Consider the following 15,322-nt stretch of genomic DNA (forward strand, 5'->3'; position numbering starts at 1 on the left):
CAACGCCTGACCAAGCAAACATTTTATATTTTAGGGTGCAGTCCAGGTAATCTAAAGATCTTTTTAAGACAGGGATTGATCTTGTGGCCACAGTCAAAGCTCCACTGGAGCAAAGTGCGTGGCTTAGCATTCATACTGATGGTGCAAGACATACCTAAACCTCTACCGAGTATGGCACCGGAGCTATGGAGAGAAGGTTTCTGTCCGAGATGTGGACGTAACCACATCCCCCATGAAACTCCCACATGGAGGCCAACTGGGGCCTCAGTAATTTCCTGAGACATTTGAACTCATCTCGGTTCTCATAACAGATAATCTTTGGTGAAGCACCCCGTTAAGAGTCGGATCTCATCACCTACGGCGTTGGAGCGTTTCCCGGTGCTACCACATGGAGGCTGCCCTGGGCCGTCCACCTACTTTTAAGGGGCTTAAGGAGTTTGCTGCATTTTTTCAAAAACTAATAATATACTATTATTAACTTTACTTGGACACTACTTCAGGCTAGATACTGTATATTGGAACCCCCGTGAATTTCTTGAGATTTTCCGGTTGGGTAACTTCTGAGAATGAGCCATTGAAATAAGTGATCCCCTGCTAACTCCTCTCCAGGAGTCCGCTAAATAATTGGCTAAAGTAATTGGCTCTACAAAGTTTTGTATCGATTATAGTCCACTTCTTATTCTTCAAATTAGGAGTTCAACAATATTGTGTGCCTAAATTCACTTCAAGCAGATACACACAAATCGAAAATCAGAAGCTCCACGCTTCAGGTATGAAAGGTTTTGTTGATTTCTAATGTAAGAATATTTGGGTGGGTGCCATTTATATATAGCTGTAGTGTATATGCGTTGAGCATACACGACGTAGTACAATTTACCTCTTGGTCAGTAGTAATTGAATGCGACAGAGGCAACTAGAATTTCAAAACCCAAACTGAACTTTCCTATAAAATGCTTTATATTAAAACCTATATCACTACAAATTTTGACAGATTTCGGATGAACTTAAGGAACCTTTGCTGTGCATTACAAGACATAACGATCTACCATTATTAGTTTAGTTGAGCAGATATCCTAATACAGGACATTTCGAGGGTTATATACTCCGCGCGTGGACTACCAAAACTTTTCTCAGATTTTTCGGTTTGGTAATTTCCGAGACTGAGTCCATCCAATAATCAATAATTTTGGGCACCCGCACTCCAATGTTTGCTTCGAAAAATAATAATCGAATACTTCCATTTGATCCCTCACATGGCTATATTCAATCACGGACAATCTGGTCGTCGTGGCATCTTTTAACACAAGCTTTGGATTTCGAGAAAAAGGTGTCTAACCAAAGCATAGCTTTACCATGAACACCACTAACAAATGCGAAAAAGACTAGGTTGAAGAGAGATCGCTGTCCGAGAACAGCTACACCAGGACCAGGAAGCACACCTATTCAGAAGAAGCTCTTAAATTTTACGATCTCAAGGGAAATATATCGTCCACGAAGATACTGAAAAACGTCAAAGCTAACCGACATAAGAGACCTCCGAAAATGTCGGCGATTCGAATTCCATATTTTACCTGCAAAAATTCAGTATGGTAAAACCTGACGGCTTTAATAACCAAGTTATAAACTCCTTTGGGGAAAATGTCGTGGCATGTTCCCAAAAATATGAAGGATGCAAGGATCTCGATAAGGTGGCCTCCAAGGAAGAAATCTGAACTGCTTTGAAATAACGATTCAAGTTAGAGGAATTCGGAAAAGAATCCACCGTGGGTCTGTGAAAAGCTTATGGCGGCACAATCGCGGTAATGTGACTTCTAGTGGAGGCGGTTCTGGAGTTGTTGGTCGTAGAAAAAGTTCGAATTAGATGCCGGCTAGAAGAGCAAATATAATTAATAAGGTGCTGTAAATTCCTTATGTTTAGACATTATACGAAGGTGCAGCAGCGCGAAGATGTAGGGAAATGAACATATTGCCAAGAAGTGCAATAGGAACTCCAAATATATTTTATTCGAAAGGAGGGGCGGGATAACCAGCAAAAAATAAAAGAGTCACATTTCATTTGATGGCGCAACCCACTTGCAAACCCGAAACGAAAGTTGCCATCAAAAGTGAACCAACCCGAAACCTTGTTGGTGGTGTATGGGTCACAAGACCCGACTTATACAGCGGCGATATGATCGGGCGATTGCCAAGCCGTACAGCCGGCAGCTTGTGGCTTTATCTTGCCAAAAGTAAGCGCAGTGATTGGGTACAACTGCTATGTTTCACTAAACTTGAGATTGTCTGGATTTGTATACTTATTAGATAATCTTGTTTGTAATGCGAGGGAACGAAGTGAAAGTAATTGTTGGTGATTCTATTGCGTGGGCGATCAAGTGGAGAACTAAACAGATCAGCGCGAGCGGGGGGGGGGGAGGCGAATTAAAAGCATTTACCCAATTAAATATACTACTGGCCAACCAAGGTGATGTTACTTGAAACTAGTTCTACTGAAGATAAGACCTTTGTCAGCCCCGCGCTGACGATGACACGTACAGTAATCCACAGGCAACAGAGACCCAAAACCAAAATCGAAAAAATCGTCAGGATGGTTTTCAAAAGCAATGAATGAGCAAGCATTCATGGAAGTATGGCAATATTATCCTGATAAGGAAAGCACTTCCACGGATAGAGTTCTTCATATAACACAATGCATCGCCAAAGCATGTGACGCATCGATGCATAGGAGATGCTCATTCTCGAGAAGAAGATACCACTACAAGAGGAATTGGCAGGCAAATGGATCAGAGAGCGGTAGGTAAGAACGATCATGCAGCATATAGGGAACCCGCAGGAACAAGAGAGAATATTCTAAAGAGCACTACTCGGAGGCCCTATAAAATCATGTTGAGATGATTCAGAGGTCAATAATCTCCGCAGATCACATACACTACTCTCTTGTCAAAAATCACCCAAGGATTCTGGCAGTCACCAGTAAAACTCCAGGCCTAGATGGCATACCGAATAAAGCCCCGAAGCCTACTGTGAAATCCAAACCGGACACGTTCGCTGATTTGTTTGTGCATGTGTGAGGTAATCCTCACTACATCATGGAAGCGGCAGATGCTGGTACTGCTGGTAAGCCTCTGAGTTAACTTATGTAAGTCGTCTAGACACTATGGCGAACATTTTGTAGAGTGCAATTTGCAATAAATTACTCCCAGTTGTTGAAAGCCAAGGAGATCTTCCAAATCGGTAAAGCCGAATCAACCACTGATACCTGCAAATATTGCGTGATGATGATGACCCAGGACGTAAGGAGTGCAGACAATGCGGCCAATTGGAAACCTATATGAAAGTTGCTGGCTGCGATTGGTATTTCCACCTATTACACTGCTATTGTGGATAGCTGCTTACGAGAACGGGTGCAGGTGTCCCACAGTGGTTCTACGCCAACGACACAGGACTGGTTGTGGTCGCAAAACTTTTTGAAGATATTCAGTTGGAGAGCCCTGGGCTGGTAATTGCGGAGGAAAAGACGGGAACAATTCTCATCACCAAACGCGTAAGAGGAACTATGTTTGCATTAGAATGGGGAGTCATATTATCCCTTCCAAGCTGGGCATCATATACTTGAGAGTATCCACATCCCGTTCACTCTGGCATATTCAAGGCATATTCAAAGCAGTACCTTTTGAAAATCTCCACCTACTTAAAGTCTTTCCGAAGTTTTCTTTCTTTGTTTCATTGATGTCTTAGCTTATTGGTCCTACTAGTTGCCATTAATATCTATACCAATTTTTACAGTTAGACTACTTAAACTGGAGAACACCGTAATTTGTATTGCGTTCGGAATTGAAGAGTGTCAATTGACATTTTAATCTATTGGTTTTACGTCTGGATGATGTCATATGAAATAAGATGACATGATGTTGATTATGACATTCAGTCCTTTCTCTTTAACACCGGGAAAACGTTTTGCCTAGTCTTTATACGGGTCTGCAATAATTCACAATTGAAATAAATCGTTAAACTTTCAAAGAATTTGGTTGCATAAATTTTGGGCTATGGTGGCAGCAGATTTTCAATATGTGGTTTCGAGAAAAATGTATTTAAAAAGAAAGATGTGGTTTTTAACCATAAAATCTTAACTGTCTATTAGTCTGCTATATTTAGTCCATAAACCTTAGGTTTCGCAAGAAACATGTGTATAGCTTTGGCTTCAAATCTGATTCTTTTAGCGAAGTCATTCAAATGTCATTCCGACCGATAGATACGCGCTTTATTACGGCGATCAACATAAATCTGGCATGCGACTTATCACGTTTTTAACACTAATTTCCGGACGACTCCGAATATAAAAAAATTACTTTGCCGATATATTCTACACTATATCTAGATGTAATTGATGCCAGAAAAAAAATCGACTCCGGGAATCCGACACACGGGGTGACCCCCTTAATGATTACATTGCGAAAGGAATATGTGGTGTGAATGAATGGAGAGCAGGTTTTCTCACAACCACTCGATTTGCATGGAGAAAACTCGAATGCCAGTCCACATTACCTCACGGGTTCCACAATTTTCTATTTAGTCAATGGGCTATGGAGGGCTATCAACGGGCTATGCAATTTTTTAGGGAGTTATAACTCCTTAAGGTAAGAACTGTCGAGATAGCTGAGTGGTTAGAGCACGCGGCTGTCGTACGAAATGTCGCGGTTCAAATCGCGCTATTCGCAATGAGATTTGTATCCTGATTTTAGGTCGGATAACTGTCGACACAGTTGTGAATGAATATCTTAGTCAAATCACGATAATAATCTCGGGTGAATGCAATGCTGACTACATTGCTTTCTATAGGGTACTGTAATCCTGTCGTGTACCATTACGGCCTTGAATAAAGTTCCCTAACACACTTCAAAACAATGATCAAATTGGATTGTTACGCCAACGATTATTGTTATTACTTAAATAAGAAGTCAATGTTCGACTGCAATTGTCATCTCTGGAGGATGGGGTAGAGGAGCGCCTACTGTTTGACAATTGGGTTTTTTTAATGATTTCGCACCAAAACCAAACCTAATTAGGAAGGGTTTACTGCTTTATTTCTCGGAAATAGTCACCCCTATTGAGATGAAATTTGCAGTACATCTGTAGATTATAATATCGCCTGCATTCAGTGAAAGACATGTTTTTTTAATGGAGGGCCGCAAGAAACCACAGAAGAGTAGTGCACTTTTTTCCAAACATAGCCGTGCAGAGTATTGTACGAAAGTCTGGATTTGCTTTATGAAATATGCATTAAATGCAACATAGAGGAGTGACGGGTCAAAAAGTATAAAGTAATGTCAGGCAAGACTCATTCTCAGAAACAACTCGATCGAAAAATCTTATATTGGAGTGCCTCGAAATAGATCCCATGCCAATTACAAGTTAATTTATGTACATTATAATATTTTACTTTAAAGCACAGCATGTGTGCATTATATTCGAAAGTTACAAAAGAATCGTACAATTATTACCAAAGCTTATATATATTCAGAGGCAAAATCAACCGCCTACCTTTCATTTCTTCCAATTCCGTCAAATGTAGAGAATAATTTATGAGAAATACATTGAAAACTACCTTTGAGGTTTATTAAAAAATGCTCATAAATAATCAATTTTGTGAACATGAAATGAAATTGAAAATAACAAAAAAAAACATATAAATTGTGGGAAAAGTGTTCCAGTTAAAGGAAAACTCAAAATTAATAATGGGTGGTATGACCTCTGACTCTTATCCTTTTTCTTTCATGATATGCTGGATATCCGATTGACGGATATTATGCCAAACCTCTATCACAGCAGCCTTGAGCTCTCCTAGGATGCTCTTCCTCGTACTCGTCTTTTGAGCTTGTCCCAAATGTCTTCAGTTGGGATAGGAGCGGGACTGCGTCCATGGTAAAACTTCAGTGCCGACCCCGTTAAGGTACTCAGTGATGGTCCTTGCGGTATAGCAGCGTAAGTTGTCATGCATGAGTCTAATGGTATCACCAATGAATAGTGCGAAAAGTATGACCTGGTCTTGAAGAACGTATCCACGTATCTTCAAACGGTCATACTGCCTCTATCGAATGCAATGGGATCCGTACGAATGTAGTAAGAAATACCTCCCCAAGCCATTATAGAGCCTCTCTCGTAAACTGCAGTTTCGGATTTAGTGTAAGAAGCAAACCTTTCATTTTGACACGCTTCATAAAACAGTTGATAAGCGATAATTAACGTAAATCAAGTACGGAAACCGGAGGCGAGAATCTTCTAATATGAGAGGTTCTGTTGGTTTCTTCTGCAACTAAGTACATTTTAGTGCAAAACTATCCCATTTCTACGTAGCTGGTAATGTATACGTGTACTTAGCATGTCAAACACTTTAATGTGCTACTGATATTTAGTCTTATGGGTTGCAGTACACTTACACGGAAAAGACAATTTTGAGCTAGTATAATTTGATTAGTAATAGTACGATTTTGTTAAAACATATCAGGCTTCATGAAAATTTCTGTAATAGTCAATTTTTTCAAAAACATAGTGTTATAATTTACTATTATTAACTTAATTTCAGTAGGTATCGATATGGAGAGTATTTTCAGTCCTAGACACACAATTGGTCAGCTAAAGAAATCAGCACTTTCGATCCTCGGCACTCCCCGCCTTTCCAACAAATGTTAATGTGTGTGTCAAAATTAGGGCCGACGTCGGAAAGTACTTATCAAGAACTTCAATTGGATACATGACTATATTCGGTGAACAAAATAGTACATCCCCATGTATGTAGCATGTATGAGGGTTGCTCTTAATCATAATGTAGAAAGATGTACTTTCTCACGAAATTTCGTGACAATCGGTATAGCTGTTTCTCAAAATAGCTCATGTGACAGACAGGCGGACAGACAGACAGGCATTGAACCGATTTTAATAAGGTTTTGTTTTACAAACATGGGTAAATTTGGGGTAATACCCCTGATTAGACTCAGGGACTCATTCACATCTGTGTCAACTGGTATCCAACATTCAGTCATGAAACAAATCCCTCTGCCACCAGTGAGATTTGTATTTGCGACCCTTCATTTGACACCTTAGTACTCTTACAACCATGTATGAGTTCTGTGAATTTCATTTTTCTTCCATATCGATTTTTCTCTAATTTTTCGTAACATTATTTCTGCCAAAAGTGATACAAAACTTGAAGGGTATCCCATTTGTTATTCATTGCTCATTTTTGCACAACTTTAAAATGAACATAAAATGTAGATGAACACGAATATAATAATGTTGCCTTCACTACCGATTCAGCATAGAGCTAACAAGTTGTAAAGCTCCTAGGCAAACCGAATATTTCACTAATTTCAGAACGAAATTCCAACGATTCTGTTAAATATAAAGCCTTCCTTCCCTACTATTCAAACAACAACAACGAAAATAATATTGCAAAAACTCACCATCGCAACCACATGAAAGCTTCGTAGGTTCCATTGTAGCCCCAAATGCTGATAATGTTCAGAGAATTTCCATAATCCACACTTGTTAGTCCTTTGGCACCGTGGAACAGAATACCAATATGATGAAAAGTTACACAATAAAAGTGAAATTCAAAAGATATTATCCTGTCATTACCAGAGAAAGTCGTTGTGTTTTTTTCTTATTCTTTGTCGAACGGCAGATCCATATGTTGCAAATTACACGTCTTGCGGCTGAACGACACGAACACATAATCTCATAATGTGAATTTCGCGTTTTTAAGTTCAATTACAACTCACTTTTGTGGAAATATCATAAATATTAACAAAGGCTCCGCTAAGCTGCGGGCTGTGAACCTGGAGAAGAGGGAAAAAGATTCTCTTATTTCCGCTCACTTTTCACTTTTATAAAAATGAATTCCCGAAGTGCTAAAAAGATGGAATCCTTTAATTTGAAAACTGCCTGGAACAATATGTATACAGCGACTTTGCTACGACTGTAACAGCATCGTTCCACCATAATTGTCAAGGGGAAATAATAATATTTCAGTGATAATTCTCGTTGGAAAAAAAATGCAGGACGAAGCATCTAAGTGACAATTTGCATTGTTTTTCGTGCCTTTAATTATGTGCTTTGAGCAGATTCCGGCAGTGAATTTATGCTAGGAACGGATTTTGTTTGCGTTGCAAATGATTCAGCTTTGAAAAGGTCGAGGTTTCAACTTAATAAAGTTTTATTTTTTTCAATACGTTTATTTTTAGTTTACTCTTAGAAATAATATGGGAATAATATACATATACATATACATAATATGTACTGTGAATAATACTACCTGATTTGTCTACAATAAAATTGGAATTTTCAGACTAATATATATTCCTTTTTATTTTTCACTTGCAGTAACTTCTGGAAGACTACTATATGGTAAGTGTTCTCTAAGAAATGTATAAAATCTGCTTTCTTAAATAACGTTTTGTAAGTAATTATTTACTTCTTGCTGAGAATTCGTACGCAAAACTGGACATTTCGCCAAGGCGTACCACCGAATCCCTGAAGCTGGCCAACATATACCAAAGACAGTAATTTCCACAATTTTGGAACTGTTCGAGTTCACACAGATGACTTTCCACCCTGTCCAATCCAGTGCAAATCTTCCAGAGGTCATTCACTCTGTGCTACGAAACTTCGACCTCGGCATTTCGAGTACAATTTTCACGCCCCCATGCCCATAGCCTAATTCTCAACGTTGAAAAATACAAATTTCTCCAGCCCCATGTGACGTTTCTAAGTCATTTCATCGTCTGAAGGCTACAGCTCGACTCAAACAAGGTACGGACGATCGCGAGCTTCCGGCTGCATAAAACGGTGAAAGATCTCAGAAGGTTCTAGGGTATGGTAAACTACTACCATGGTTTTCTGCCCAAAGCCACTGTGTTTATCAAAGTCTCAGCGACTGCAGTGGCTACTTCTCTTCACCAGAAGGTAAACAAAGGCTAGAAGGTGTTGTGTTTCTTCACGAACCAGTTGAATTCCGCTCAAGGGAACTACAGCCCCTACAATCATGAACTACATATTAGCCGCATGTCTAAGCATCAAATATTATATTTCCAGTTTTCCCCTTGAATACAAGCCGCTCACCTCGATCACGGACCGTAAGCCTTTGACTTTTACGTTGCGGAAAACGTTTGGCAAAGCGGCCCGCCACCAGCTTCGACACCTAACCATCCATAGCCAGCCCGGTAAAGACAACTCAGTCGCTGATGCTTTGTCCCGGATTTCCGAAATCAATATCCCAGCCACAATCGACAAGATGGCGGTCTTTGAGAAACTTGGTTATTGCGCCCGCTATGGGAGGCCGTTGTCAGATTGAAGCCGCCTCCACCATCTCGTCGGCACGCCTAGGCAGTTCAAAGTCTGCATCTGCGTCTTAGAGGGTAAAACCTAGAAGTGAAATGAAGTATCTGTGATAGATAAGAAACCGCTTTGGAAAGAAGGTAAAGATGACACAGATTCTCACACCTTGAGGGCTGTGCAGGCGGATTTTTAGCTAGATATGGCGACTGCAGTGTGATGGGTTAATGTGGCCTCACGAAAAGGAACTGTATCCCAGAGTATCACCGGTACCATGAACAGAACATCTGACGTAGCTCTAAATGTATGACTCAATTTTCAGTACCTGGGTTTATTTATTCAGAGCACTGCAATAAGAGCAGCTCATAGACTAATTCGATTAGGTTAGATCTATATGGACATGAGGGACACAGAGCATCTGAAGAGTTATTAGGAAAACTTAATCCAGTCTTCGCAATGCTTCTGATGGTCGGACCCAATGTATAAGTTAAAAATATGAAGTTATTCTCAAACGTGGAGAAAACTGAGACGAACTAGAACAATGTGAAGCAGGGTATACTGAGTTTCTCTGTACTGATGGTTCAAAAACACAATAGGATTCTAGAGAAGGGCATATCTTTCGAATAAAATGAATCAAAAATGGGCTTTTCCCTTGCGATAATATGCATCGAACGTTCAGGTTGAAATATATCCTATCGGAAGGGCAACAGCCTGGCTGATTACCGAGTAGTTGAAGGAAGCACCCATCACCATCTCCGGCGATATTCAAAATGCATTGAAAGCGTTAACACCCCATTGACATTGAATCATTCAAGTATGTAGAAATTGATTGAACTCCATTTCTAGATTCAATACGCTGGAACTACTTTACTTACCGGGTCACCGTGATGTAGAGGAAAATGAAATCTCGGATGCCCTAGGAACACAGAGTTCAATTTCCCCCACGCCCAAACATGAACCAGCAATTGCAGTGTCAACAGCATTAGAGACTACTGTTTCCAAAAGTTGGAAATAATCTTCCCGTAATGACGAGTGGCAAAGCCTAAATGCTGCTAGACACATCAAGCTTTCCTTGCCACAACTATAATCCAGGATTCGCTCGTCAATGGGAGTACACTGAGTAACCCGATAAGCACACAGTAAACCGCCTGAGAATTTCGATGAGCATTGGCTCCTATCCAAAAGTTTTTTTCTCGGATGATACACAGGTAGTCGGCCACGTCTTGAAACGGCGTAATAAGATCTGACTGACTGCAGAATAGTAGAAGCCGATCGATGAAGGAAAGGAATTGAAAGCTCTGTCGACCCCGCTTCGATAGAGAGTGAAATCTCGAGAGGCTCAGCGATGTGTGCATCATGACAAGAGAGAATTTGATATTGCGCTGGCAAAAGAAGCGGAAGATGATGCAGAACGAAATGACTTCGCAAGTGTATGCCCCATCACGAAAGAACACGCATGTAATCGCAAATCTGTTGATAATTTTGTGAATCGCATTAACGGTCGAGTCTTCATCTACGATAATGACCAACTGAAGAGGCGGAAAAAATACTTCACCACAGTTCTTAACGTTTCATCTCTGGCGGGGTTCCTCCTGTTGAGGATAAAATGATAAAGACTGCTCCTCCAAATAGAAGAAAAATCATTTGGGCCATATATGCAATCAAACAGAGTAAAGCCGCTGGGCTTAATGATCTTTTCGTAGAGTTATTTAACGCCACACCAGCGTTTAGCAGCAAGTAGAGGAAGATTACGTTTCAAATCTCATTGGAAACAAAGGGATTTGTATTCTGGTTGGATGTCGGATACCAGTCAACTCAGCTGTGAATGAGTCTTCTTTTTCTTTCTTTAGCTTTTGTACTGTTAACAAACGCGGTTAGGCTCATCGTAACTGGTTACGCCAAATCCCCATCCAGCGTATCAAGCCACCGTTTTTTCGAACGGCCTTTAGATTGCTTACCATCGATTTGGGTGCTCACACCTACCTTCCAATTTTTCCACGATCGATACAACCCCATATCGAACACGGATATCCTCATTTCGGATGTGTTGCGTCACTAGTCTAACGTCTTTGTCTCCATTACCACAAGAGGCCGTTCGTTGTCTTTTATAGTCGGCCAACACGCAGAACTATAGAGGGTAATAGGGCCGATGACATTGCCGTAAACTTTGGATTTGGGCATTCGTTAATACGTCGATCACAAAGAACGCCAGATGTGCAGTGCCACTTCATCCACGTTGCACTCATGCGTGAAGTAATTTCATAACGCCGTTCTCTATTGGCTGATGGCACTGACCAGAGACATTTAAATCGCTCAGTTCTGGACAGGGCATATCCACTGACATTCCTCTGGCATGGGGTTCGGAATCAAAAATTCGTATTGCATGAGGCAATCATTCCATTTTTGGACAAGTTACTCGACATCATTTCTGCTATTAGAAGCCAGGAAGACATCAAGTGCATAAAGCAGCATAACCTGAGTAAAGAATTCACTGAGCCACAGTATCGGGTCTCCGCTCTTCGCTCTTCACAGCTGAGATGCGATGTCGTCAGTCCTGTTGCTTTCTCCGATTTCCCTCTTTTTATTGCTTCCTCAACTACAGTCGTGCTGACAGCTTAAAATGTCGACAGTGCTTGTAAAAATGAAGGATCAACAAATGCTTCTATTGAAATCTGCTCAAGATTTTTTTCTTCAGCCTTTGTTCCATTCATAAGCGGAGTCGCCTAGAAATCGGCTCGAAATATACTCGCCATCTGTCCTCCGACTCTTTGGTGGATGGACAAATTATCATTCTTCTCATTAAGAAGCGTTCAATGTCCTGTATGCGTTGTTGTCGGCTTTTAACAATTCAATATAGATCTCTGTCGTCATCGTTAGTGTCTAGTTGATCCTAACTGTCTTTGTAATGGGCTACTCGGGTGACTGCGATCGCTTTTTTTGTTTCAAGTTGGCTTCTTGTACATTTGCCAACTCGCCAGTGTTTTATCGTCGAGAAACTTGTGGTAGAGGCATTTCTTTTCATGGACCTTCATTTAAACATCGTCACTTCAAAGCCAAATATATCGGTTGATGAACCCTTTACCTGGCTTGGTAACCCCGAGGCTTGCATAAGCCGCTTTTTGGATTGTACTTTTAACTTCGTTCTAGAATCCTTCGACATTCGTAATGGTTGGTAATCGCGCAAGTAAGATAATTTCTTTCTTCTCACGATATCGCCACAATTAAATGCACAGCGGACAAGTGCGCTCTTTATGCTATTTTATCGTTGGCTTGATTTGCAAGTCAGGTTTTACTGCTTCCACTGGAAAATATAGGAAGATAAAACAATACGACCACCACCCTCATTACGCGCTTCAAACCCTTTGCCCCATGGTATCTGTTGCGGGATGTCTTTTCACCCACAAGGTCATTCAGGTCGCCTGCAATAATGATATAGTCAACACCACAGATATTGCAGGTCCTTGCATCGAAAAGTTGCCAGAAAGCATCTTTCACGGCATCACGGAAACCCTCTGAGATGGCAATGGCAACACCTTATTGAGTATATGGGCTACCAAAATAAAGAATTTATAGCCGTTCTCACCGCGTTCTCGTTCAATGTCGCAAGCCTTTGACACCACACCATCGGGTTTCTTATAGAGCACAAATAATATATCAATGCACCTTTCCCGAAGGGCTCTTGCGAGTTCCTCCGTCTTTCCAATGAGGATGCCAATATTTAGTGTCCAGACACGTATTTGATTTACTCGGGCTAATTTACTTACGCCCTAACGCGCGACAAGAACGCTTGAACCCTTGCGTTGACTGAGGTGAACGCCCTAGCATTTTTCCGAGGCTTAAGACGCAACACGTTATTTTGTTTTTAACGACATTAGATGTATTTTATTGGTCGTTCTATAACTGAACCTATCACTAAGAGAGATCAGGTGCTTTCCCTGATCTCAACCTGTTATTTGCGTTTTACCGAGGATTATACAAACTACGTTGCCACAAACCCTCTTCCTCTACCTGGGCTTGGGGTGAGGACGCTCTGTAGACAACATGATGTAGTTAACTGTAAATGAGTACCTGACTTAAATCAGTGCATTAATCACGGACGACCGCAATGTTCGCCACATGACCTCCTAGCTTGCAATGTTCAATTACCGTCTTGAATGAACATACCTCATGGCCTAATCCAATTGGATTGTTGAGCTAACGTACGGAAACCTTTTGAATCCCTGACTTGACTGATGCAGGGGATGATCGGTAACATTTCAAACAAGACAATTGGAGGGGTACTTGCGTGCTCCCTGCTGACGCCAAGATAATTGCTAAAGTAATCCTGGAATGTCGGTCGGTCGCGATTCAAATTTCACTGGTGGCAGGGAAATTTGTATCGTGATTTGACGTGGGATACCAGTCGACTCAGCTGTAAATGGGGGGGGGGGGGGGGGGGGGGTTACTGTAATCTTATAGATTACCATGACGGTCTTGAATGAAGTGCTCTAACACACTTCAGGCCCTGATCCAATATGGTATGCTGCGCCAACGATTATTATTATTAATCCTGGAATACATCAAACAAAATCTTGAAAGTTTGATCGACAAAAAGTAAGCTGGTTTCCGCTCCGGATCCTCCTCCATTCACTGATTCATATCAACACCATATGGAGCATTTTGGAACAGTGCGGCACGCCCTACCCTGGGAGATATTCTGGTAAAGCTAATAGATATAATTGGGGGGACATATGTCGCAAAATTTCACGTACTTCGCGGATCTCAGAAAAATTTGAAGTCGAAAGTGACGTCTGCCAGGATTGCATGTTGCCATCGATATTATTCCGTCTTTTTATCGGTGATGTTTATCATGCTCCCTTGTCCGGAGGACGTGAAGGAATTAGTCTTTCCTCAAACACCTCGACTAAGCCGATGACATCTGTGTGCTCCCTCAACGGGTCATGAACCTTGGCCAAATGGCTTTGGTTTTGAAAAGAGAGGAAAATAGAGTCGAATTAAAGACAAACATCAATAAACCAAGGTTCTAAGTCTAACGAGTCATCGGACTCTCCCTATCTGCTTTAATGTGCGAGGCGTCGAAAGAGTTGATCTGTTTTTATATAGAAGGGTAGTTTTTGCCGACGGTGGCACCGAACTAGATGGTGCCTGACGCTTTAACAGCGGTAGATTCGCTTTTCCTGCCTTGTCTAAGATATAGAAATACAGTTGTCTCAACACCAAGATCAAGTTGAAACTGTTCTGTGTTAATATATAGGAGTAGCATATGGAAAGTGATACCCAGTTTTTCTGAAAAGCTCCAAGGCTTCGAGAACACCTGTCTGCATAGTGTCATGGGGGGCCTGATACTAGTACAAATGAAGAATTTAGCCGATGCACAGGCTACAGGGGCACTTGGCGCAGAACAATAGAGAAGAAGTACACATGTCTCGGGAAGTCGTAGGAGGGGCTGAACGGCATTTTAGGTAACCGTGAGCGATGGGGCGTAGGTGTAGTTGACACACTATACCCCACCAATGGGTAAACGGCAACCATACATTCAATACATGATCGAGAAACCTAAGTACGACCTTTTAGTCTAGTTTTAGTTTAGTTTTGTACAAACTATAAAATGAAAAAATTTACAGCTTTTAGCAAAAGATTCAATTAAAAATACAATAAATTAAATATTGATAACAAAGGTAATAGAGTATGAGTTTGTGAATAGCAGGAATATTGTTCACTTTGCGACTTATCGAGTTACTCAAGGACTCACTTTTATTCTTTACTGTGTTGCATGCCTGTTCTGAAAATGTGACTAGCTAACAGAAAATTATTTTATATTTCGTCGTTTCTATTTTCAACGGAGCCTGCAATATCCATTACTAATATACCTGTCGATATACGTTTTATGTTTCAAAAAGCGAAGTGTAAGGTTAAATTTTTCATCGTACTTTCCTGCAGTAATTAAATTTTGTATTTTGAAACTTTATAAATTCGTTTGCTGCTATCAATTTTC

The 15,322-nt window shown here is 40.8% G+C and overlaps 1 protein-coding gene across 2 annotated transcripts in view; it reads left to right on the top strand.

Moving 5' to 3' along the window:
* LOC119651996 (serine/threonine-protein kinase 32A) overlaps positions 1-15,322 on the top strand; it is a 394,508-nt gene that overhangs the window by 173,373 nt on the left and 205,813 nt on the right. For both annotated transcript variants that reach the window (XM_038055918.1, XM_038055919.1), the window contains one exon: positions 8,377-8,400. The gene's annotated coding sequence lies outside the window, so the exon portion shown is untranslated. The remainder of the gene's footprint in view (positions 1-8,376; positions 8,401-15,322) is intronic.

Source organism: Hermetia illucens, chromosome 3 (assembly GCF_905115235.1).
Source record: "Hermetia illucens chromosome 3, iHerIll2.2.curated.20191125, whole genome shotgun sequence".
Lineage (NCBI taxonomy): Eukaryota > Metazoa > Arthropoda > Insecta > Diptera > Stratiomyidae > Hermetia > Hermetia illucens.